Here is a 24,833-nt window from a genome sequence, read left to right on the forward strand (position 1 = left end):
TGTACAGCAGTAATCTGAACAACCAACCACTTTCTAAGTCCTTTATTTTGCATAACAAGGTTTCAATGCCATGGAAGCATGGAATATAAAATTTAGGCCTCAAGTCAAATGCCAGAACATATGTTGTCATTCAGTGCTGAAAGAAAAATAATGTCAAGAAGGTTTGAAAGGTGTAATAAGAGGAAAACCTTGAGAGTTGCACTATGAAACAATTGTTAGGAGAGGGTAGAAAGTTAGATGAAAGAGAATATGAACAAAGGTACAGTAAAAAGGAATGAAAGTGGTTGTAGCTATGGGCTGAAGGGAGGCTGCAGATATACCTTTTTAATGACTGCAGTGCACTCTGAGATTCAGTGATTGCACTGGCCACTTACTGGGTACAGAGGTTCATGAACTGGTTTCCCTGTTCCGAAGACAGCAGCACATCCATTAATACGAGGAATTACAAACATACACAAAACGTCATTTACAAGTTAACCTGATTCAATATTTCTACAAGAACCTTACACTACCACTTAATTTATGTTACTCCACTAACTGTAATGAAGATATTCGGCTCTACACAAAGCATTTGAAATTCTTATCATTCCACCCAAAACAGAATTAGGTTATGCAGTCACAACATCTACTGAATAATGACTAGCCTGCTCAATAAGATTTCATTCACTGTTCAATAGTTTTGCTTTACATTTTAGTATGCCTGTGGCTTTCACCGCAGCTGCTAAGTCATCCAAGATACATACTTTTTGGCTTCATGAAAACCATAAAACACAAATCTCCAACACTGACTGTGTCACGGTTTTCCACAATCACACATTTGGTCTTTTCTTACCAAAGGGTTGCAAAAGCACTTTTGCTTATCTTTTATCTCTTGATTTCATCATATTTTTTATGTTTTTTTACAAATTATTTGGTTTTGCCACTGGACACACGTTGTACTCTCCAATTTCTCACGCTGGTATTCAACGGTGTGTAAGCTTACTAGGAAGTTCCAGAACCTTTGGCTTCTTTCTATACAAACACCATAAGAGTGTGTTTTTGATTTTGACACTAAACCTCAAATCAGCCTTAAGAAACGCTGCTTGAGAAACTGGTACGAAAAAGGAAATACCAGCTGCTACAATTAAATAAAAAGACTGCTGGGTGCATTTATATGGCCCAAACTACTCTTTGCAGCAAAAAAGTGGTACTTGCCAAACAAGAGGGAGACTACTTTGAAAGCAAGCGACAATGGGTAAGTTGGTTTTATGAAATTTAGGCTGCCAAACCAAGCACTGCAACACTCTTGGCCATTCAGCAGTCAAAAGACAGAGGGTTGAGCAGCTGGAACAGCGAGATAGATCAATTTCAGAATATACACGACAGGAACTGTGAGGGTCCAAAATGTGGAAAACTGGCAGGAAACCTTCAGTTGCACTAAGACGTAACAGTTTAAGAAAGGCTGGAGAGCAAAACTTGAGAAAGGAAGTGAAATGTAGATAAAAGACAAGGCTGGAAGGCTGATGGGATGCTGAATACACCCTTTAGCAGTGCCTGCAGTGCATCACATCAGGTGCACTGAAGGCACTGCTATGTTCCTGCAGGGGGTGAAAACTGATGAGAATCTTAGCAAGTGTATGAGTGTATCATATGAAGTAGAGCTGAGCAGCAAGTGGAAGAGACACTGATCTCATAAATCTCTATGGTTGGACAAGGGATGTGGAACAGTTTAGTATGTAGAAATAACATGAAACAAGGACCAATAAGAAGGTTCTGCTATTATGGTGGAAAACCATACATGAAAGCCTGGACCAAAGAGAATGACAACTATTTATCAAAATGAGGCTGTAAAGACATGCGCTGGGGTACTACTTTTCAGCCAATCCCAGTGGCTGGACATAAGACAAGAAATGAAATGGAATAAGAGGAAGATTAAAAGGCTGAAAAATTCTGTCTGCATTGCTTGGTGGGACTGCAGACAGAGTGCATAAAACAGAATAAACTGGAAAGAGCTCAAATGATATGGAAAATATAACCACCTAGTTCCACAAGTCAAGTGCTGTTAACATTACATGACTAATTACTTTACCTAGACGCTTCATGACCTGGACAGAATTAGACTCAATGATCAAGGGATCTCTCAAGGTATAAAATGATATTGTTATAATACAATAAAGTTTCATACATACTTACCTGGCAGATATATACATAGCTAAGACTCCGTCGTCCCCGACAGAAATTCGAATTTCGCGGCACACGCTGCAGGTAGGTCAGGTGATCTACCGTCCTGCCCTGGGTGGCAGGATTAGGAACCATTCCCGTTTTCTATTCATATTTTTTTCTCTTCCACCTGTCTCCGCGGGGAGGCAGGTGGGTGGGCCATTAATCGTATATATCTGCCAGGTAAGTATGTTATGAAAACTTTATTGTATTATAACAATATCATTTTCATACAAACAACTTGCCTGTCAGATATATACATAGCTGATTGACACCCTTTGGTGGAGGGTAAGAGACAGCTAACATGGAAATGACAGGTAAACAACAATGTTGTAGGTATAAATAAACCTTGGTTCCTATCTGATAGGTGGTAGCTTCGTGGCTGTTGCCCGGTAGTCTGCATCACCTCAAGACTTTCAGCGAGATATGTGATCTATGGCTAAGAGTTCTTGTGGGTCTGCCGATGGGGTATGAACCGCTTACTCGGCAGAGCCTGAAAGGACTTTGTCAATGGGTACTGGACCACTTCTATGACAATACACCTTATGAAGGAGCGCAACACCGATCCCGATCACCTGATCATAACACGAGGGTTCGCGCTCAAATTGTAAAGAGTTATCCCCACACTCCTTTCAAAAACCCCAATAATAATTTCACTAAGTTAAAAACTTTAACTCAAAGTTAAGGATCAGTGTCGGCTCCTTATCCCAGTAACGTATCCGCAGAAACGTATAAACCAAAAGAGAAGGATCTCTCGTAGGTTAACTTGACATCCTTTGTGTAATGAGAAGTCAACACAGAGTTGCTTCTATCGTACAGCACAGCTAATATGTCTTATATGACATATTGTTATGTAAAGAACAAGAATTTGCAAAAAGCGCACAATTCCTGCGCTTTTAATTCTCAGCTGTTTGAAGGAATCAAGTCACTTATGAAGTGCTTATGGAGATCTCCATGTTTCAAAGAAGACCAGGGCTTTCTTGAAATGGATCTCTCCGTCTGAAGCCTGAAGCTGGCAGGAACCTCGTGCCTGGCTGGTGCTTCGCTCTTGGTTGGAGCCTACGCCTTGTCTGGTACCTTCGCTTGACTGGCGCCTTGCATCTGGTTGACGCCTCGCGCCTTAGCTGGAGATTCGCGCCTAGAGCCTGGCTGGCTCCTCGTGCCTGGCTGGCGCCTTGCGCCTAGCTGGCGCTTTGTGCCTGCCTGGCGCCTTGCGCCTGCCTGGAGCTTCGCGGCTGGCTGGTACCTCGCGCCTGGCTGGCGCCTCCCCACTTGCCGGAGTTTCGAGCTTGGTAGTCTCTCGAGGATGTCTGGCGATGTCCACATCGGACACTCTTATCTGTCCGATTTGTTCGCCTCTAGCGCATCTGTGCCAGGTTGTAGGCCTGCTCTTTCTCCTCATCAGACAATGACAGTGTTCTTGGGACTGTTTGCCTCTGGCGATTTTTACACCTGTTTTGGCATATGGCACCTGGTTGGCGCTACATTGTCCAAAAGTCCTGAACATCCACAATAGTTTATCAGGAGACTGGAGAAGAGTGAAGAAGTTCTTCCACTTTGAGCTTTGGCCTCTCCGGCAAGGGGAGGTGACTTCAGCTACATCCAGTAGACGATAGGATATCTAACCGTATGAGAGATAAGAGTCTCCTCCGAGGAGGGTCCTTCTTGAATACTTCCGTTGCTCACGAGATCTCTTCTTACATGTTGAAGGGTTTCTCGTTGCAGAATCTTCCCTACCCTTGCCCGAAGGAAGGGAGGAAGCCTGGAAGTCGAAGGAGACTCGAGCTGAAATTGGAAGTACTCCTGATTTCTAGCTCTTTATTGTATCCCCCTGAACACCGTCATCGCATTCCAAAGATACTGTAGGCAAACGTTTGAACCATTCTACTGTAGATGAAAACGTAAGTTCTCCTGCCTGACAACGAAACCTCTATCTGAAAACATTGAATCAGGAATAGGGGGTTTTAGTTCTTTTGCCAGACATACTATGCTGGCAAGAACCCATTGCCTAGTCTCCATAGAATCTGATGCGAGATTCCAATGCTCAAAAAATTCACTTGTCTTCTTGGTCGTTTACGACCAAGAGAAACAAAGAATTCCCTCATAAAAATTTCTCAAAGAAGTTTGATGAGGAGCAGTTCCATCTTGTCGGAACATGGAATCTGTGGCGACAAAAAAGATCCCATTAGGAGTACATGATATCCTACTCTTGTCATATTGAGGTATCGTATAAGATCCCGAAGATCTTAATCCTCTGCTATCTCCAATTCCCTTTGTAGAGACAGAGTATAGCCTTTTACTGCGTTCTTTGATAGCAGATATATACAAAGCGATTCTTCCCTCTGAAAGGGAAGAAAAAAAAAACCAAAAAAACCGCTATGTGGTTCACAGAGGTATCGGAAGAGGACAGTTTCCTCATTCCCTCTAGCACGATATGCAGCAATTCTATATCTTGTCCATGACTATTGTCATTTACCTTGAAAAATCCTCTCATTCATGTCCACTTCTGGTCAGTCTGCACGCAGACAGACTCAGAGTGCAGAGGTTGTTAAGGTCCATTTATAATAGATGCTGATAGAATATTCAGACTGTCTTGGAAAAGACTTCCCAAACCATGCGTGAGAAGAACGTACCTCTGTGAATCCAACCTCTCTAAGGCCAAAATGAGGCATAAGATTATCTTTATCCTCTCTTTCTTTGACACCCCTTTATCTTAAATCTGTAAAGAATTTATATTTAGGGGAAAAAAAAGACTAAAGTTTATTCCCCTTTCTATAAAATAAAGATGGCGTATATTGCTACCTCTCTTGGTTCGAGGAAAAGGAAGCAGTCTATAGGAAGCCTGTTCGTCTTCTACCTTGCTAAGAGATCTATGAAGAAGACTTTCCGCAGGTTCTCACAACTCTTTCCAATAAATGTTAGACATACGTTAACAGTTATTATCGTCGATCGAGAAGGTTCCCACGGACATGCAAAATCTTGCATCGAACCTCTTAAGGATCGTTACATTCCCTGTCTGTTTTCCAAATAGGTTCTCTCTGTTAATGCAAACAGGAGCGAAAAAAGAGATTCTCGATGCTCCTTGCGATATGAGTGTGTCGTGGAATTGGCCTAAGTGATTAAATGGGTAACGAAATCAGGAACGAAATCTTGCCGTTACCGAGCGTGCTGTCTGAGAGGCTACTGGACTCTTAGGTTAATAACTCGCTAAAACGAGAAAATATCTTGGATGGTGCTCTTGGCTCATTGGCGCCAGGCTGGCGCTTCTGGCGCTTTCTTCTAATTCTCTTTATGTTATGTGCCAGAACATCTGTGCCTTTATGGTACCCGACATTCTTTCACATGTTAATTCCGTTCTTAGTAGGAAAAAACTCTTATATACGTAGTATAGTCCATTCAGGGAAACAATTTCTGCCACGAAGAGAATTCCCATCCACTCATCCATCTTCTCTTGAGCAATATCCGATTCTAAAAAGGTTGTGTCCTTTTTCGAAAGACTTGACCATACCGTAGTCTTAAGTGATTCTCAACTACATCCATCTTCTCACTAAGCATGTACAGGCGGTCCCCGGGTTACGACGGTTCCGGGTTACGACGGTTCCGGCTTACGACGTTCCGAGGTTACGACGCTTTTTCTTAAATATTCAATGGAAAAATCCGTCCTGGGTTACGACGCTTGTTCCGAGTTTACGACGCTGACGCTTCCGACGCTCCGAGTTAACGACGCTTTTAAAAAACTCATACTATGATAAAACTCCTTTATAGTTTAGCACCGTATATTAATAAAATAAGTTTCTGGTTAGATTACAACAAAAATTTTGAGGTTATGATGATTTTCGACACTTTTTATGTCGTATTTTTCTATGTTTTTTAGTGACGCCTCATATGCGGAACTAGTTTCCGAGCGAATGAATACATACTAGCTTGCAGTGCGCAAAGTTTACATATAACAGTCCAAAAGCACAAATAATGAAAAAAATCATTGCTTGTTTCCAGTAATAATACAAACGAAGTTTCTGGTTAGATTACAATGAGAGAGAGAGAGAGAGAGAGAGAGAGAGAGAGAGAGAGAGAGAGAGAGAGAGAGGAGGGCGTCTTCCGACGCTCCGAGTAAGGACCAGAGAAGTGTTCGTTTCGTTAAACGGCCTCTGACTCATGGCAGTAAATGTTTTGTTGATACTAATAATATAAGCCTATTTAAAGATACGTTTACTTTAATTAGTCTATATGATACGTAAATAGTAATCAACTGTTCTTGTAGCCCTCAAGATTTGGCAAAATCGAAGTATCCAAAGAGAGACATTATCCATACGTAATTTGATCAGAGAGAGAGAGAGAGAGAGAGAGAGAGACGCCTTGGCAACAATGGTCACCGTCTCGGGGATTGACGTAACATTTATTTTCTGAACAGATAGGACAGAGAAGTGTTTCGTTTCATTAAACGGCCTCTGACTCATAGCAGGAAATGTTTTGTTGATACTAATATATAAGCCTATTTAAAGATACGTTTACTTTAATTAGTCTATATGATACGTAAATAGTAATCAGCTGTTCTTGTAGCCCTCAAGATTTGGCAAAATCACTCCAGGTTGTACATAAAACTTCAAGAATGTAGTGTCACCAGAGGATTACAATAGTTTTTACCTTCAAGAACCAGCATTCTTTTATGAAAATAACTCCAGGTTGTACATAAAACTACAGGAAACAACATGTAGTGTAACCAAAGGATTACAAGTAAGGTTTTTATAACTTTTTATTAGTTTAAGACATATTTCCAAGCGTCGTTCCGGCTTACGACGATTTTCGGCTTACGACGCGTCTCAAGAACGGAACCCCCGTCGTAACCCGGGGACTGCCTGTATTCTAATAAGCCATGCTTTCGTAAGCATGAGAGCATTATATAATATAATGTTCTGCTGCGTTAGAATCTTTTAATAATGTTACCTACGGTAAACAGCATTGAAAGGTTATAATATCTTTCTTATTGAAAGCTTCTTAGCAAAAGGCAGACAATATTTTATTTATGTTAGCTTAACTATCCCCTCCATTCAAGACTAAGTCCATGATTGTAGGGGGAATTACGGTTAACCATTCGATCCCGTTGGAGAGAGAGATGTAACCGACTGCTCATGACCGAGAACTGGATGGTACTGTATTGGCTTACAATGACAGCCTGGCCGTCTCGTTCGCTGCCTGGCTGCATTCCTCCTGAGTTGCCAGTTACTCCATTCAATGAAGGAATATAATAAAATTTTATCTGAGCCTAAGGAAGCTCTCAATAATGCAAAATTTAAGCCAAACAACCTTTGTTAAATACCGAAGCTGAGTAGGTATTGTCGTAACAACCTTTTAAGCGAAGTCCTGACTAGGAAAATCCTGTAAGGATATAGATAATTCCGTAGCGAACCACAAAGGCAACTAGGGTATGCGTATATGACTTGTCATTCAGTAGTCGTTATACACAAGTCTTCTTACTACATTCTTTCCTCTCCGATGCAGAGAGAGAATGGAAATCTTACTCTTCATTCTTTTCGTCAATAAACCCGAATTAGTATTAGTCGAAAGAGATCGCAAATGACAACCGAGGATCGAAGAGAATCTCTCAAGCTTTTTTATTCTCTTGGAGATAGGGCCGTTTTTTACGCCTCTATTACCTGGAAGAGCCTCTAATCAATGAATGAGAGCTCGTACGACAATCTTGTTCAATTTCCAACGATTGCCACTCTTTCTGTAAATGGTTGGTTGCATTATTTTTTAGGAGGAGGATGATTTTAATATCCTCTTACTATTAATGAACTAATTCTCTCAAAAAAAGGTCGCTAAGGTCTTATAAACTGAGAGACCTGCCCCTTTATTGGCTTCCAATTCCGATCTATCTTCCATTTCCTGCCCATAAAGTTGGGAGAAGAATGAGCAACGGAGGAGAGCGCCTCTTTCGTAAGGTGACTCTAACCTCTTTTCGTAAGGTGACTCTAACCTCTTTTCGTAAGGTGACTCTAACCTGACAAGGGCTACGGCCACGTGTGCGACATCTTGAGTCCCCGCCAGGAGAAGGCCGATCTTGCTCTTGCCTTTATTGCATTAAGACTATCCTGACAAGGGCGACGGCCGACTGTGCGACAACTCCCGTCGCTATCAGGAGAAGGCCTCGAATGTCTTTCACCTTTCGCAGAATCAGGCATATCCTGACAAGGGCTACGGCCGCCTGTGCGACATCTAGAGACCTGTCAGATGAAACCTGATCCTGCGAAAATCCCAGAGAGGAACCTCTCGGTCCGCCTCTAACTCCATTTCCGTGAAGATCCTGGTTCATAGCGCCCTGGAGCCTGGCTTCTGGCGCTTCAGGCGCTTTTTGCGCCTCGTTTCAGGCGCTTCAGACGCTTTTCGCCTCGTTTCAGGCACTTCAGACGCTTTTCGCCTCGTTTCAGGCGCTTCAGACGCTTTTCGCCTCGTTTCAGGCGCTTCGCGCCTCGATTCAGGCGCTTCAGGCGCTTTGCGCCTTGATTCAGACCCTTCAGGCGCTTTGTGCCTTGTTTCAGGCTCTTCAGGCACTTTGCACCTCGTTTCAGGCCCTTCAGGCGCTTTGCGCCTCGTTTAAGGCGCCTCTTGCCCGTAATCGTTCAATGGAAGGATCCTTCTGATTGCCACTCTACTATAAGGTTCCTCGCTCTAGCCGTCTGTTTTTACTATTTGAAGGAGCCTTGCGCCAAAAAAAAAAATTGGGGGGGGGAACGCGGCTCACGCTCAGTTGCTGGAACGTAGCTCGCGTTTGGCTGTAGAACGCGGCTCGCGCTAGTCTGTGGAACGCGGCTCGCTGCTGGCTGTTGGAAAGTGGCTCGCGCTTGCTTGCCTGGAACGCGGCTTCCTGGCTGGCTCTTTCGCTTGTAGTCCAGTTGGCGCTCATGTTCTATTAGTTTTCAGAGAACGCGCTAGATCGTCCGAACTCCAAACATGTACATTCTTCGTCTTTTCGGATGTAAGATGAAGAAACGGAAGAAGAGACGCACTTTTTTAAAAGGATGCCTTTCCAATGGCTATCCTTGGCAGTCTGGGACGTTCTTCAGATCCTGCCGAGGGGACGCCTGATCGGTGGGGATTCTCCATAACCTCCGTAAGGCTTTCGACTTTCCTTCTCCTCTGGGCCAGGGAGCTTGGAAGCGGTCTAGACCTGGAAGCGAAACAGAGCCGATCAGAACACACCCTTCACTGCACTGTGAACACTAAATTCACTTCTTACCTTATAAGAGCTCGCATTTTGAGCTACATCCATTTATCTTCAAATGTATGAATTTGTAGATTCTGTGGAGTAAGAAGGTGATGAGGAGCAAAAACTACTATTACTGTTAATACTCTAACTGCTCGTTAGCACGAGAGCTATTAAAGCTTCTAAAGGAAGCGTAAAAGTTACATATATGCTTTTCTGACTTCCTAAAGTAAGAAGTAGTTTTATATTTCCCCAATCGATTCTAATAGTTATTACACTTATCAATGAATAAATATTAATATTTCTTGAAAACTATGAGAGTCTACCGGCAATTTCGATAGTTACATAATATAAAATCTTCGAAAATTTTTCGAAGCCAAATTCATTAAAATGTTAATATAAGCGTATGCCGAGCCAAAGACCCAGTACTTCCCTGTAAAAGAGAGCCCAGAAGATCGATGGCGATGAAACACGAAAATCAGGTCAGGATGAACTGCAAACGTATGTTTACATTCCAAGCGACAGAGAAAATCTGGTTCTAGAAGGTAATGGTTCCTATTCCTGCCACCCAGCGGCGGGACGGTAGATCACCTGACCTACCTACCTGTAGCGTGTGCCGCGAAATTCGAATTTCTGTCGGGGACGACGGAGTCTATAGCTAAGTATATATCTGACAGGTAAGTTGAATGTATGAAAATGACAATTAAGGTGAAATTGTTTAGTATGAAAATTTCAGGTCTGTCCTAGAAAGCGCTCACATCCTGTCTGTCCCAGACACGAGATGTTGTCGACAATATAAGCCTTTACACGTTTTCTCAGTGATGTCATTATTCCTAACATGGCACTCGTCCTAGTGTCATTTTTAAAGGCAGAATAATTGTACTCTGACAAACATCAAAGCAACAAGTGGAAAATGGGTCAAAATGCCATGTCAGCGCCATCAAGAACGACTTTCAGTTTTGAATTTTTGAATGATGCAAAAATCCAGGGATTAATATGATGCTATTTTACAGTCATTTCAATTACAAGAATAAGTCCTATTCACCTTTAATACACACCTCAATTCCAAGCTGGACTATTTCCAGGCCCTCTGGAACCATGAACTCTGTAAGACTGACCTAGGTTGGAAAATATGATGCTTCCATGCTTGAACCAGCGATGACAAGAGGTAAGCAATAACTACTTGGAAAAAATGCATGTGAAAGCAATAGTGAAAAATATGTTCCAATAAAAAAAAATATACATAAAAGCAGCAGTAAAAAGGTCAAGAACTAATGAAAGTGAGCTTACACTATTGGACCACCTGTTATTCTATGCTCAACATCAAGACGGAAAATGGCACAAAAATGTTAACGACAATGAAGACTACTCCATGCCAAATGACAAGAAACTCTCCAGCCAAACGACAATGAAGACTACTCCATGCCAAACGACATGAATGACTACTCGATGCCAAATAACAATGAAGAACTAAAATTTGATGCTGTCAATGCAATGCACACCCAGTATATCCTAACCTATTTCAGGATGCAAGACAGGTAAATGAATAATGAGGGCCATTGCACTGTCATGTAACTTAATAGAAAGATGCAAAGCAATAAAAATATGGCCGTCATAAGAACAAGCTATTTACCCTAATCTGATTCACTGGCTACTTAGTCCTGTCAGGGGATAGATTTTAAAAAACCACAGGTAGTGGCTCAAACACACTAAGCATGAGCTACTTAGTAATACAATTCCTAATCTTAAGTATAAATGCTAATAGTAATGCAATCCCTAATCTAATGTGTAAATGCTAATAAGTACATACTATACCCAACCTTCTTGCCATATACTTTGTATGTTATTTGAGCCCTTTGTATCACCTACAATACTGTGACCTTTTCAGCAATTTTCTGACGCATCCATTAACCTTCATTTGTGTGTCTTGCCATTCTTCTGAGTAATGTGCTTTGAAATGAGATCAAATTAAGTACCTCATCGTGAGTGTATTTTCACAGATCAACCGTAATTGATTGAACCTTCACATGGCTCCCAAAGGATCTGTCTTTAATTAGTATAAGAGTTTAGATTTCATTCATCAAATTACTATTTCTAAAAATAATTTCACAACAGGATTAACTGCAAAGGGCATGTAACCTGGCTGGGTTTTTTAAAAGCTGAGAAAGAGACAAAAAAACTTGCATTTTACAAAGTCGAACTCTTAAATCATTCCCTGCACCGTTACCTACAGTTTGTGAGTCCAGAATAGAAGAAACAGATCCTGGCTACTGATTGATTGATGAATAGCTTTGGTTTTTTCCAGAGTTTTGCTTCATCCCCTCTAGACTACACAACTTTCAGATTCATTCTAAAACTCCACATACTTTATATACATTAAGGGGATAATGACAATTGCATATTGCAATGAAAGTAGTACTATCTGCAGCATACATCTCTTTTACAAAGCCTGAAAAGTATGACACTAGCAAATACACACTGCAATAAAAGCAGTACTATCTGCATACTACACTATCTTAAATGTATGCCTTTAAAATTGGAAAGAATCACAATACGTATTAAGGACAACTGGGGGGCTGTCGATATCAAAAAACCCTTTAATTTGATTATAAAATACTACCAAGAAAATATTTTCGCTTAGTAAACAACAAGGCTTGAAGTCAAGCACAACTGGGAACTACGATTTACGAGCATCATAAGTCAAGCACGACTGGAAATTAAGAAATAATGACTAATGAGCGGACTGCAAAATGTTTTCATAGGCAAAAGCATTGCCTGAAAAAAAATATTAACACTTTATTTAATATACTACATTTATAAATAATGTAGCTACAATTCTTAACCCAGCCTTCTTTCGTTAAAGTTAAGTTCCATTCGGCATCTTAAGACAGTGCTCATATCAATAAAATGAAATCAGCTGATATTTTCTGAATGAAAAGAAAACCAGAATGCACATGTCAGATCGCTCTGTTGTAATAATAATGATAATATGGTAATAACACATGCAATATGATTAGATACAGTAAACAAGTGTTTTATTAAAATGAACATTATTCTCAATATACAAATATTATCAACTTTAGCTAATGGATATGTGTCAGTCTAACAACCTAACCCAGGCAACAGTTTTCTCTCTCTCTCCTCTCTCTCTCTCGTCTCTCTCTCTCCTCTCTCTCTCTCTCTCTCTCTCCTCTCTCTCTCTCGTCTCTCATCTCATCTCTCTTCTCTCTTTTTAGTTCGTCTCATTTTTTTTTCCCGAAAATTAAATTCAGATGAAGCGATTGTAAACCTGTAGTACAGACATAAGCAACAAAATCGAGAAAGCAGTGACTGATGTCATCTGCAGTCACTATAAGAAAAATAAAGCGCAGGCGAAATGTTCAAACTTGCGAAATCACACTTTAACACTTACACAATCAAGTATTGTGCCACTTTTAAAACCAACTTTGTTAATTTACAAGAAAGTATCTAAATTACATATCTACCAGCCAAGTGTAATGGCAATGAAGATATCGATAGCTCAATCAGCTGAGATTTTGAGAATGTAAACAATATCGAATGCAAATGGCTTACGATGACAATGCTTATATTCTATAAAATAAGCTTCACTTTTTCAAATTACCATTTTCTCCAGAAAATATCTATGTTTAGGCTTATAAGCCTTTTTGGTTTTTAGAATTATGGATAGAGATCCTTACTCGGTAACAAAGTAAGAACTTGCTCATCCTAACGTCTAATTATGGTAATTATGGGTAATTGCTGTAATTAGTTTTGTTTACAGTATCAAAAGTTGTATCACTAGTGATTCACTTGAATAACGTGGTTTTTACCATTAATATTAGGTTACAAATGTTTTCTTCAGTGCCGATAGTTGTGACTGTAGCCATCTATTGATACAACTACAACACTTCAAGGGTTAGCTTATCATTAAAAATATCATAGGATTTTTAAGTTGTCACAGAATGTCCTTACTTACTATATATTTTCAAACAATCTTAAGTTCAATTGTGATTTTTACCGTTTTCCTCACCAAATAATCAAGGGAACAACACCTAGTAACGGCAACTGACTGAACCACTTTTGTTTACAAAAATCATATGATTTCTTGGGTCGGTTTCTGGATTTTTTGTTGAGCTCAGATGCAACATTTACTCAACATTTTTCATTGAAATCCGATTATTTAGAGTTCTCATACGAACGAGGTCCGGGTCTCTACTGTATTTAGCTCCATGTATTGTACTGTAATTAGTCCTTTTCCCTGTCGAGTTCTCTAAATTCCTTTTACAGGATTCTTCCTTCGCAATCTGTGACACAAGCATACATTTACCTTTTTTATATATATATAAACTACAATTTCGAGGGAAAAACTTACCCTTAGGCTTTGGCAGGTTGAAATCTATGAGCATCTTATCTTGAAAGCTCTTGAAAGGAGCTCCATCAACTACAAGGGCAGGTGGCATGCCTGACTCAACTGATGACTTGAGGGAAGCCCTGAAATAAAGTAGAAACTTTCAGTTACCTTCAAATGCAATGCAAACCAAAGTACCCTTCAAAATAAACTTTGACAATAGTTTGGTCCAGTTTGTTATCTACAACTCAATGTTTAGGATGATTATAATGATAGATGAAGCTTGGACTGACAAGCCAAGCACTAAGGAGGCACTTCCAAAGAAGATCAAGGGGGTCAATACACCCCTTGGTGATGAACACCAATGACACAGAAAATGGATTCTTGGCAACATCTTGCCATAGCAAATAAAAAAAGGTACCCCATCATATCGTTTTCTTTACTTAAGACAAATCTCATGGGTGTTTCAGGAACTGATAATACAATTAAAATCTATGGACATATAAAGGACAGTGGATTAAATTCTAGTTTAATTAGTCTTCTAAATTGTTCAATTCAATTCTTTCAAATCTAAGTAATCTTTCTGGAAGATTTAACAGCTCCTTCAAAATCCCTTCTTGTATGAGTAGCACATTTCCTGGAGTCAGTCATCAAAATCCACTGCAATTTTATCATTCTTTATTTTTAGATGTCCTTCTCCAGGGATAGACTTGGTCCCTGTGTAGTGATGGTAATCTTTCATTTAATAGCAATACCCTTCATAATTGATGGACTGGAAAAAACAAACTGAATTTCATCTCCTCAAGATGTTAACCACTCAAAGGTTAAGTTTGACTGTGATTCATGACCCTACATAAGTGTGCAAATTAAGCAAGAGCGTGGTTTTGTAATCGCAAATTGCACGTTCAAGAAACCGTAAAGCAATGCTGAAGGGGAAAAGAATGTATCCAATTGTTTTCATGAAATACCACATATCTCCCTTGTAAAAGGTATGAACCTGTCTTAGTTTATAATATGAAATCTATAATAAACATATCCAAGACCATGCTTAAATTATTTCGAGATTTCGTAGTTACAAACCACTGCTAATAGAATCTTTAGTGGAGGTCACGTGTCACCTCGACTTTCTCCTTTATGACCCTGTCTTTTGCAGGGCTTGAATGAAACCTTCGTCATGATGGAACATTTTTTATCAGTCAGTAAGTGAAACTGAAGTATACTGGGTTGAGGTTATTCAAGTTTCATATGAAAAATGACATTTTTATAATAATATAAAGTTTCACTTATACTTACCCGGTGGTTACATATAGCTGTCGTCTCCTGACGTCACGGCAGAATTTGAAATTCGCGGTAGCGCTAATAGTTTGACAGGCGATCCCTCTACCCCGCCTCTACCGGGTAAACAGGAACCATTCCAGCAAAATGTCAGAAGTTTCATGCCTACCTGTCCATATGAGGAGGCGGGACGGGCTTCGTTAAACCACCGGGTAAGTATAAGTGAAACTTTATATTATCATAAAAATGTCATTTTCACTTATACAACTTCCCCAGTGGTTACATATAGCTGATTGACACATTTAGGTGGTGGGACAATGGCAGCTAAATAACAATTGTTGGAATTATCCGAAGATATAGGTTCCTTACCTTTAAAGACTGCTGACTCAGTGGTTACTGCCTCTGTAGTCTGCTGGCCTTTATTGTGCCGACGGAGGATATGGATCCGTGTGCCGGACACAATATTAAGTACTTGTCGTTGAGGACGTGACCGTAAAGGACAAGACTATAATGCCCCTGCTCAGGGCGCAGTACAAAGCACAAAAAACACAATGAAACGAGGGATCACCGCACCGGTTAAAAAATATACCCAAGACATTAAAAGACTGAAAGATACTCAAAAACCCCATGTATCTTCAGACACCTTAAAACAAAAAACCAAAATCAAGGAGAAAAAGTTAGAGGTGGGAGACATCCTTCTCTCCCTCACCCAATACCGTGTCAGTACAATGATGGCCCCAATGTACTGCAATTTTCATATGTGGTTTGCAAATCTGTCAGATAAATGATATGTGAAGACAGAATTGCTTCTCCAATGTAGATTTAAATAATGTCTTTTTTTCAAAGACCGATTACGTCTAAACGCCATAGACGTAGCCACTGCTCTTATTTCATAAGCTTGACTCTAAGCACTTTGATATCTGAGTCCTGACATTGTTTGTGTGCTCAGTAATCAAATTCCTTAAAAAGAAGGAGAGCGCATTTTAGAAAGAGGACGAGAAGGATCTTTCACTGAACACCACAGGTTATCACTCTTACCTCTTATACCTTTGGTTCTTTGCACAATGTCTAAGTGCTCTCATTGGACAGAGAAGACATTCAGGCTCATTAGCCCACTAGCTCCGCCAATGTTCTTTCTAGAGAAAGAACGAGGCCAAGGATGGGAGGGATTTTCATTCTTAGCCAAAAATCCCAATATTGATGAGCAAATAGCCCTTCCTTAGCAAACCCAACCCCTCTTATCAATCGCATGGAGCTCACTGATCCTTCTAGCCAATGCTAAAGCACACAGAAAAAAGTGTCTTTCTAGTCAGATCTCTAAAAGAACTAGAGGAGATCGGTTCAAATTTGTCAGACAATCAGCCATTTGAGAACTACATCCAGGTTCCAAGCTACTGTTCTTGACCTCCTTTCTCTGGTTGTATCAAAGGAAACGAATCAGGTCTGAGAGGTTTTGATTATAAGAAACGTCCAACCCTCGATGTCTGAACACCGAAGACAACATAGCTCTATAACCCCTAAACGTCTGGGTAGAAAGCTTCTTAGCCTCATGAAGAAAAGAAGTAAGTTAGCTAACTGAGCTATAGAAGTCTTAGAAGACGAAACTCCTCCTTTTTTGCACCAAGCTCTGAACTGGACCACTTGGATGGATGGATGTATGATATTTAGGGCTAAAGCCCAGGCACTGGGCCAAGGAGGCCATTCAGCGCCGTAATGAAGGTTAAATAAGTTGAAATTATGGTAAATGAATGAATTAATTCATGAAAGAAATGATTCATAAAATATACGTGACTAATAAATAAATTAAAAACTATGAATTTTAATGAATGGAGTAATATATGTTATAAATATTTAGTAATGTTTAAAAATCTGTATATGATTTATAAAAGTTTATCTAAATATTATTAAAAAATTTCTATACACTTTAAAAAGGAGATGAGAGCAGAAATGTCTGCTTCATCTCCAAGATATTTGAGGGGGATTTACCCTGGAAATATCTTTCCCTTTGGTTAAAATATCTGGGGCAAACCATCAGAATGTGCTCCACTGTTTGTATCTCGTCACAGTAAGCACACAATGGTGGGCTGCTTCCTTCTAAAATAAACTGATGGGTTAAATAAGTGTGCCCAATCCTTAACCTCGTTAAAAATAACCTCTGCTCGTCTGTCAAGCTGGAATGACGAAGGCCACGGCTGTATATTTTTCCTAATACTTCCATACTTACTGTTGTTGGCAAGAAGAGGAGAAGTCCACCTTTCTTGCCACTTACTTAATACAAAAGACTTAATAGGACCTTTTAGGTCTGTATGAGGCACTTTCCTGAAGGTTGTTTCTGGCAGAGCGCTAGCAGCTTTTGCTTCCCTGTCTGCAGTCTCGTTTCCGTGAATCCCCACGTGAGAAGGAACCCAACAGAAAGAGACCGACTTACGCAGACAATATATACGAAAAAGTGACTCCTGAAGTTTTTGGATTAATGGATGAAAGCTATTAAATCTTTTGATAGCTTCTAAAGTGCTTTTAGAATCAGAGTATATGACAAAATTAGTGTCGCTACTTTGAAGAACTAAATCTAGGGCAGAGACTACGGCTGTTAATTTGGCAGTGAATATTAATGCAAAGTCAGGTAATTTAGCTGTATATGCTGTATCACCAAGGATAACAGCACACCCAACACCACTATCTGACTTTGATCCATCTGTATAAATCTTCACATAATTGTCATGAGTAACGTCGTGCTCTTAGAATTTTCCACTAATCTCTTCTTCAGTACAATCCTTCTTAAATGATTTCTTGCATACTAATACTTCAGGAATAAGCCACAGAGGATTTACAGGAAGTTTTACTTCCAGGACTTTCTGGGATTTGAGATGGTTATCCCTAACATCCTCATTCAGTCGAACTTGGAATGGTTTAGAAGCTCTTGTACCACAGAAATTCCGAGAGTCTGTTTCCTTAAGTACTTCAAAGGAGGGATTTTTGGGAGCACTTTTCATTCTAGCCACATATCGCAACCCTAGCTCTTGCCTTCTTAGATCAAGGGGAAGATGATCTGTGTCGACATATATGCTCTCAACAGGAGAAGTTCTAAAAGCCCCCGAGCATATTCTCAACCCCATGTTCTGTACAACATCCAATTCCTTTAGCTTGGTTTTACAAGCTGAGGAATAGATCTGACAGCCATAGTCTAGCTTGGAGCGACACAGTGAGTCATATAGCCTCAAAAGGGATTTTTTATCAGCCCCCCAACTAAAACCAGAAACAACCTTTAAAATATTCAAGATTTTTTCCACATTAATCTTTAGGGCATTTATGTGGCTGGCCCATGTTAGTTTGTGGTCAATAATCATCCCCAGAAATTTTACTTCACTTTCATAAGGAATGATTGATCCTCTTAAACTAAGTGTGAGAACTTCTTCCACACGCCGGCATCTGGTAAATCTTACTGCAACTGTTTTGGACGAGGAGAATTTAAAACCATTCTCAAACAGCCCACTTAGTAATTGCGTTAATAGACCTTTGCAGATGTTTACCTACTGACAATGAATCATACCCTGTGCAGTATATTGCAAGGTCATCAACAAAAAGTGAGCATTTAACAGGAGGCAAGATTTTTTCAACCACACTATATTGCCACTGAAAATAGTGTTACACTTAAAACGCTTCCTTGGGGAACTCCTTCCTCCTGCACAAAGGTTGGGAGAAAGAAGGATGGATGGATGGATTATGAAATTTAGGGACAAGCCCAAGCACTGGGACCTATAATGGTCATTCAGCGCCGTAATGGAATGAAATAAATAATCTGATAATTAATGAAATTTAATTGAACGTGATGATAATCTGATGTGAATGAAACTTAAAACCTTATTTTTCATTAAAAAAATATTAAATAAATAAAAAATATATAATTTTTTTATATTAAAATACAATTAAAAGTATAACTGCATACACTTGTGTGTATTAGGTGAGAGGTAAACTTGAATATTATTGAAAAGTCAAATTTTATAGTAAAATATCAATCTCTTTTAAGAACTTTACAAGATTATTGATATCAACATCATCTCCTAAAAATATAAGAAAGTTGTTCCCTGAAAGTCCGAATTTTCCTGCGGGCAGCACCATACACTGGGCAACAAACCAGAATATGCTCAAACTGTCAACAGGCAGTCACAGCGAGCACAGACTGGAGCCTCACTTCCTTCAAGTATAAAGCTGTGCGTCAATCGGGAATGACCAATACGAAGTCTCGTTAAAACAATCTCGGTCCTCCTGTCTCTATGAAACGAAGACTGCCAAAAATTCAAATTAGGTCTGATTGCCTTCAGTTCTTGTTTCTGGCAAGGTTTTGAGGACCATCGCTCCTGCCATTTGTGGCGGATATAGCTTCGAATAGGAGACTCATATCAATGTATTGGAACTTCATGGATATCCAGTGATCTTTTATTACATACTCTTTTTGCTGCTCTATCAGCTTTTTCATTACCCTTGATCCTACATGGGCAGGAACCCAGCAGAACGAAACAGCTTTGTGTTTGCAAGAAATTCGAAACAGCCACTCTTGAGCTTGGAGAATCAAAGGATGTGATGTATTACAAATATTAAGACTCTCCAAAACACTTTTAGAATCCGAATATATAACAAATTTCTTCTTCTCGGTACGATGAACAATAGCTAATGCTCTATTAATGGCAGAAAGTTCTGCTGTATATACTGTAGCCGAATTTGGTAGTTTTGCAGCCTCACAAGAGTCTTCTGTAATTACGGCTAGCCCAACTCCCTCTCTTGACTTGGAACCGTCTGTATAAATCTTATACGCACCATCATGAGTTACATCATGTTCTAGGAATAAACTCTTTGCCATTTTATCAGAAAGGTTCTTCTTGACCATAGTTTTGTTACAAACTTTTGCTTTAGGGATAAGCCATGGGGGGAATCTAGAGGCAACTAACTGAGAAACATTCTGATTTTTTAGAGTATCATTATTCACTTCTTGATGTAGTCTTATCTGGAAGGGGACAGATGACCTTGGTTTAAATTTCCTGTTGTCAAGTTGGCGAATGACCTTATTGGAAGGATTTTCAGAACTGCTCTTTACGCGCATTATGTAGCGCAGACCCAGTTCCTCCCGTCGTAAGTCAAGTGGCAGTTGATGGGTATCTACATACAGACTCTCAACAGGAGATGTTCGGAATGCACAAGAGCAAATTCGTAATCCCATGTTATGGACAATATTGAGGTCATTAAGTTTGCTTTTGCACGCTGAAGAATAAATCTGACACCCATAATCTAGCTTTGATCTACAAAGTGCATCATAAAGTCTTAATAAACATTTCTTGTCAGCTCCCCACTCATATCCAGAGACTACTTTCAAAAGATTAAAAGATGCTTTAATTTTACATTTAAGGTTGTCAATATGTTTGGTCCAGGTGAGTTTTGAGTCAAAAGTCATTCCCAAAAATTTGACATCGGCAGCATATGGTAAAATAGATCCCTCGAGTTTTTAAATTAGGTATAACCTCTTTACGCCTGCTCCTTGAAAAGCGGATAGCAACACTCTAATGGCTGAAAATTTAAAACCATTTAGCCTGGCCCATTTGGAGACAGAATCTATAGCTTCTGTAAATATCGGCATGCAGATATAGCATCGTAGGCAGTGCAATAAATGCAAATCATCCACAAACAATGAAGCTCGAACTGGCTGGGAGGAACTTCATCCAAGATGCTATTTATGGCGACAGCAAAGAGGGTCACACTGAGAACACTTCCTTGTGGAACACCTTCCTCTTGTTTAAAGGGGGACGACAGAAAGTTCCCTACTCTCACTTTTATTACTCTCTCGGATAGGAAGGAATGAATGAACCGAATTAAGTTGCCCTTAATACCCATTTTCTGTAGTTGTTTTAGAATTCCATTACGCCAAGTAGTGTCATAAGCTTTCTCTAAATCAAAGAAGACCCCTATTGTCTGACATTGATTGACAAAACCCTGCTGAATTTGGTTGGAGAGTCTCATAAGTGGGTCGAGGGTAGATCTATTTTTACGAAACCCAAATTGGAAAGGAGAGAGAAGCTTATTTGATTCTAAGTGCCATACCAAGCGATAATTTATCATTTTTTCCATTAACTTGCAAACACAGCTTGTTAGTGCTATAGGTCTATAACTTGAACTTTGTTGGGGATCTTTATTTGGTTTTTGAACGGGGATTATGATGGAAATTTTCCAGGATCTCGGCATAACTCCAGTCTCCCAAATCTTATTAATGATCTTAAGAAGGTAGCGTTTGGCCTCTTCGGGTAGCTTCCTAAGCATTATATATAAAATAGTATCTTCACCAGGAGAAGTGTCATCTGTTGAAGAGAGTGCTTCATGTAGTTCTTGAAGCGAGAATCTTGCATTGTATGCCTCCCGGTTCTCACCAGAAAGATTCAGATTGACCTGAGTGTTCCTGATGCTTTGGAATTCACTAGAATAGTTTCTTGGGCTAGAAATGTTGGAGAAATATTGACCCAATGACTCAGCTACATCTGAAGGGTTTGTAACTAGGTTATTTTCTACTCTCAAAGAGGGAGTTTTGGGTGGCACAAACTTCCCTGCTAGTTTTCGTACCTTTTTCCATACAAACATCGATGGTGTTTTAGAGGTAATTCCATTTATATAATAAATCCAAGAGTCTTTCTTGGCACGACGGAAGTATCGGCGTTGTTTTGCCATGGCTCGCTGATATATTCTTTTAGAAGTGGATGTGCCACTTGATTTGTATTTCTTGTAGCATCTTCTAGTAATTTTTCTTAAGGTGGCACACTTTTTGTCCCACCATGGAACTGTTGGTCTCCTTGGCTTTCCTGTAGTTTTTGGAATAGAGGCTTCTGCACTGGCTAATACAGTGTTTGTCCAACTACTCATATGCTTCAATATGGTTGTTAAAGGATCATATGGTTTATCAAGATGGATATCCTTTTTATACTTCTCCCAATCAGCTTCCCAATGGCTTCCATTTCTGTGGCATTTCTGTAGGGACATTTCTGGTAAACTTTAAAAGAATGGATAGTGATCACTGCCATTTAAAAATTCATTTACGACAAATAAATCTAAAGCTATTGCAGAGGACATATACTCAGATCAATAGCAGAGTAAGAATTAAAATATATATTATGATAAGTCATAGTACCATCATTAAAAGCACAATATCATTATTATTAATAATGTCTTCTATAATTTACCTTCATTATCTGAAGTATGCCCTCCCCATACGGATTATGGGCATTAAAATCACCAAGAATAAAAAATGGCTGTGGCAGTTGATCAATTAATGATTGGATATCAGCATTTGTGAAGTTGATCTAGGAGGCAGGTAGATGGAACACACAGTAATCTGTTTGTCTAATGTGATCTTAAGAGCAACAGTCCTTTGTACTGAGGGCTACAGGCAAGCATTCCAGTGATTTGCTCACGATAATAGCTGCTCCTCCAGTGCTCTATCACCACTGGAGGGGGTGGATGTGAAGATCTCATAATTAAGTCCAGGATTGAACTTCTCTGGACCTAATTGAGTTTCCTGAGGCAAATTACTCCAGGATTAGCTTCTCTTATGAGGACCTTTAGATTTTCAGCACGAGAACGCAATCCTTTACAGTTCCATTGTAGGATGTTGAATGAAGCCATTACAAATCCGATTTGGAAGCCTTTCTTTTTTCCTCTTTAGGTGTCTGGAAATAGACGGTTTTTATGATAACCCTGTGATCTTTATTTCTCCTAGTTTGATTTTCTTTAGGAGGAGGGTGAACATCTACCATTGTAATCTGTGCAACCTCTTTAACTTGGTGGTTGTGTCCATGAAATACTTGCTTCACTTGAGGAAAGCACACTGTAGCTGTTAAATATCGAAGCATGCTTATTTGGAGTATAAGGGGGAGAACCTGAAGGAGTCCTTCCTCTCTTGGGGTTCCTTAACTGTTTTGATTCCATTAAATCAGGCAGAGATTCTGCCTGTGATAGATTTACTACATTAAAAGTAGGAGATGGAAGAGATGATGGGAGAGCCTCTTCATCTGAAGGAGACTCTTTTTCAACCACAGGCAGCTTGCCTGCTTTGGTGGTGTGTGCTCTTGCTTCCAGTGACTGAGCACCCAACCCAGATACCCGGGCCTCTACCACAGGAGTTGATGCACCTACTGCAGGAGAAGGTGCTCCCACAGGACCCCTTGTGGTAGTAAGGGGTAGTGGGTTTAGAGCTCTTGCATAGCTCTTTGATTGGCCCAATTGTTGTTTGGCATATCCTATGCTAATGTGTTCAGCATTAGCCTTATTTATTGCTGATAGTTCATCTTTGTATGCTTCACAGTTTTTATCATTAGCCTTATGGTTCAGCTGACAATTACAACAATTTGGTGTTTCAGAACAAATACCATGGTCAGGGGCAGAGCAATTTATGCAAACTTTTGCGTTCCTACATACTTTTGATGAATGACCAAACTTGAAACAGTTGAAACATTGAATTGGTTTCGGGAGGAAGGGTCTTATTCGCACTCTTTCATTTTCAATGATTACATGGGATGGAACGTTAGGGTCTTCAAAGGTCAAAATTATCATATTAGCAATGGGTGTCTTTTTTACTTTCCACACTGTCAATGGGCTCATTTCAAGGATCTCACTTTCTGTGAACTCATACAAATCTTTGTCAAAAATTACACCTCGGCCATAACTAAAATTCAGGTGGGGTCTGATTTCTTTCATCATATCATGCCCAGAAGGATTCATTGCAGATAGCATTTGTGCTTGCGTTTTTGATTTAGCATGTATTAGCACTGTACGTTTTCCAAATCTAGATATATCTCCACTATTTATTCCTCCCACCTTTTTCTGGAGATATCTGCAGAACTTATAATAATTGTAAGTTTCCTCCTTCGCTGTTGCAACTAGCCACATAGGAGGTTTGGGAGTTCTGGATAGATTATTACCCTCTGTTTTCTGATGTATATCTTGAACCCATTCAGATGGTACATAGCTATCTAAATTTTTGGGTACTTTATCGGTCAAAGCTCCCTCTATAATACACTGATTTATTTGTACTGTATTTATATTACTACTAGCCTTTAAGGCATCTTCATATTTATCAAAAGTAATCCATGCTTCCCATTTTGATGTGACTTCAAGGAAATTCATCCTTATTTCAATTAATAGTTCCAAAGGAACGGAAGGTGTCAAAATAATGTCATAGTCGCACTGCAGTGGTATGCCCACCAACATGTAGCACTCGCAAGTTTTTTGTTTTTCACATTAGATAGTTTTCCAACACAATGTTTTGTAGAGCTACCATCGTGCTCTTGATAATTGAAATTTCTTGGGGGTGGTCCAAGTCCTTGTCCATAGTCGTCATCTGCGCCAAAGCATCAAAAGGTCCAGGGGTACTCGAATCCTTATATTTATTTGTCATAAAGATTAGAGGGGGTATAATAAAAAAAAAAAAAAAAAAAAATTTAAACTTGAAAACCTTAAAAAAATATCATCAGCCTTTCTTGGAGTTTATTCCGCCACCAATGGCACAAGTGAGAACTGAATCCCAAATGTCCGCATCCCTACCCTACCCCATTGGGGATGGCATAACATGATTAGAGTGGCTCAAGTGTAGGCCAAACCCGCTTGATAGGACTGAGAGTATTACAAGAATACAATCATCCCACCCCAATCATGTTATGGCAAACCGGATAGAATGCCGAGAGTCCTAACCCAGAACCAGACCCCCCTGGAATCCGTGGTCCAGCTCTAAAGAATAGTTTCCGCCTGATCTCTCAGGTCCGAACATTATCGGGC

General features: G+C 39.8%; 1 long non-coding RNA gene across 2 annotated transcripts in view; it reads right to left on the reverse strand.

Moving 5' to 3' along the window:
- Positions 1-24,833, reverse strand: part of LOC135199310 (uncharacterized) — a 252,450-nt gene that overhangs the window by 185,005 nt on the left and 42,612 nt on the right. For both annotated transcript variants that reach the window (XR_010311050.1, XR_010311049.1), the window contains exon 3: positions 13,776-13,894. This is a non-coding gene — a long non-coding RNA (uncharacterized LOC135199310). The remainder of the gene's footprint in view (positions 1-13,775; positions 13,895-24,833) is intronic.

The sequence above is a fragment of the Macrobrachium nipponense genome, chromosome 25 (assembly GCF_015104395.2).
Source record: "Macrobrachium nipponense isolate FS-2020 chromosome 25, ASM1510439v2, whole genome shotgun sequence".
Classification (NCBI taxonomy): domain Eukaryota; kingdom Metazoa; phylum Arthropoda; class Malacostraca; order Decapoda; family Palaemonidae; genus Macrobrachium; species Macrobrachium nipponense.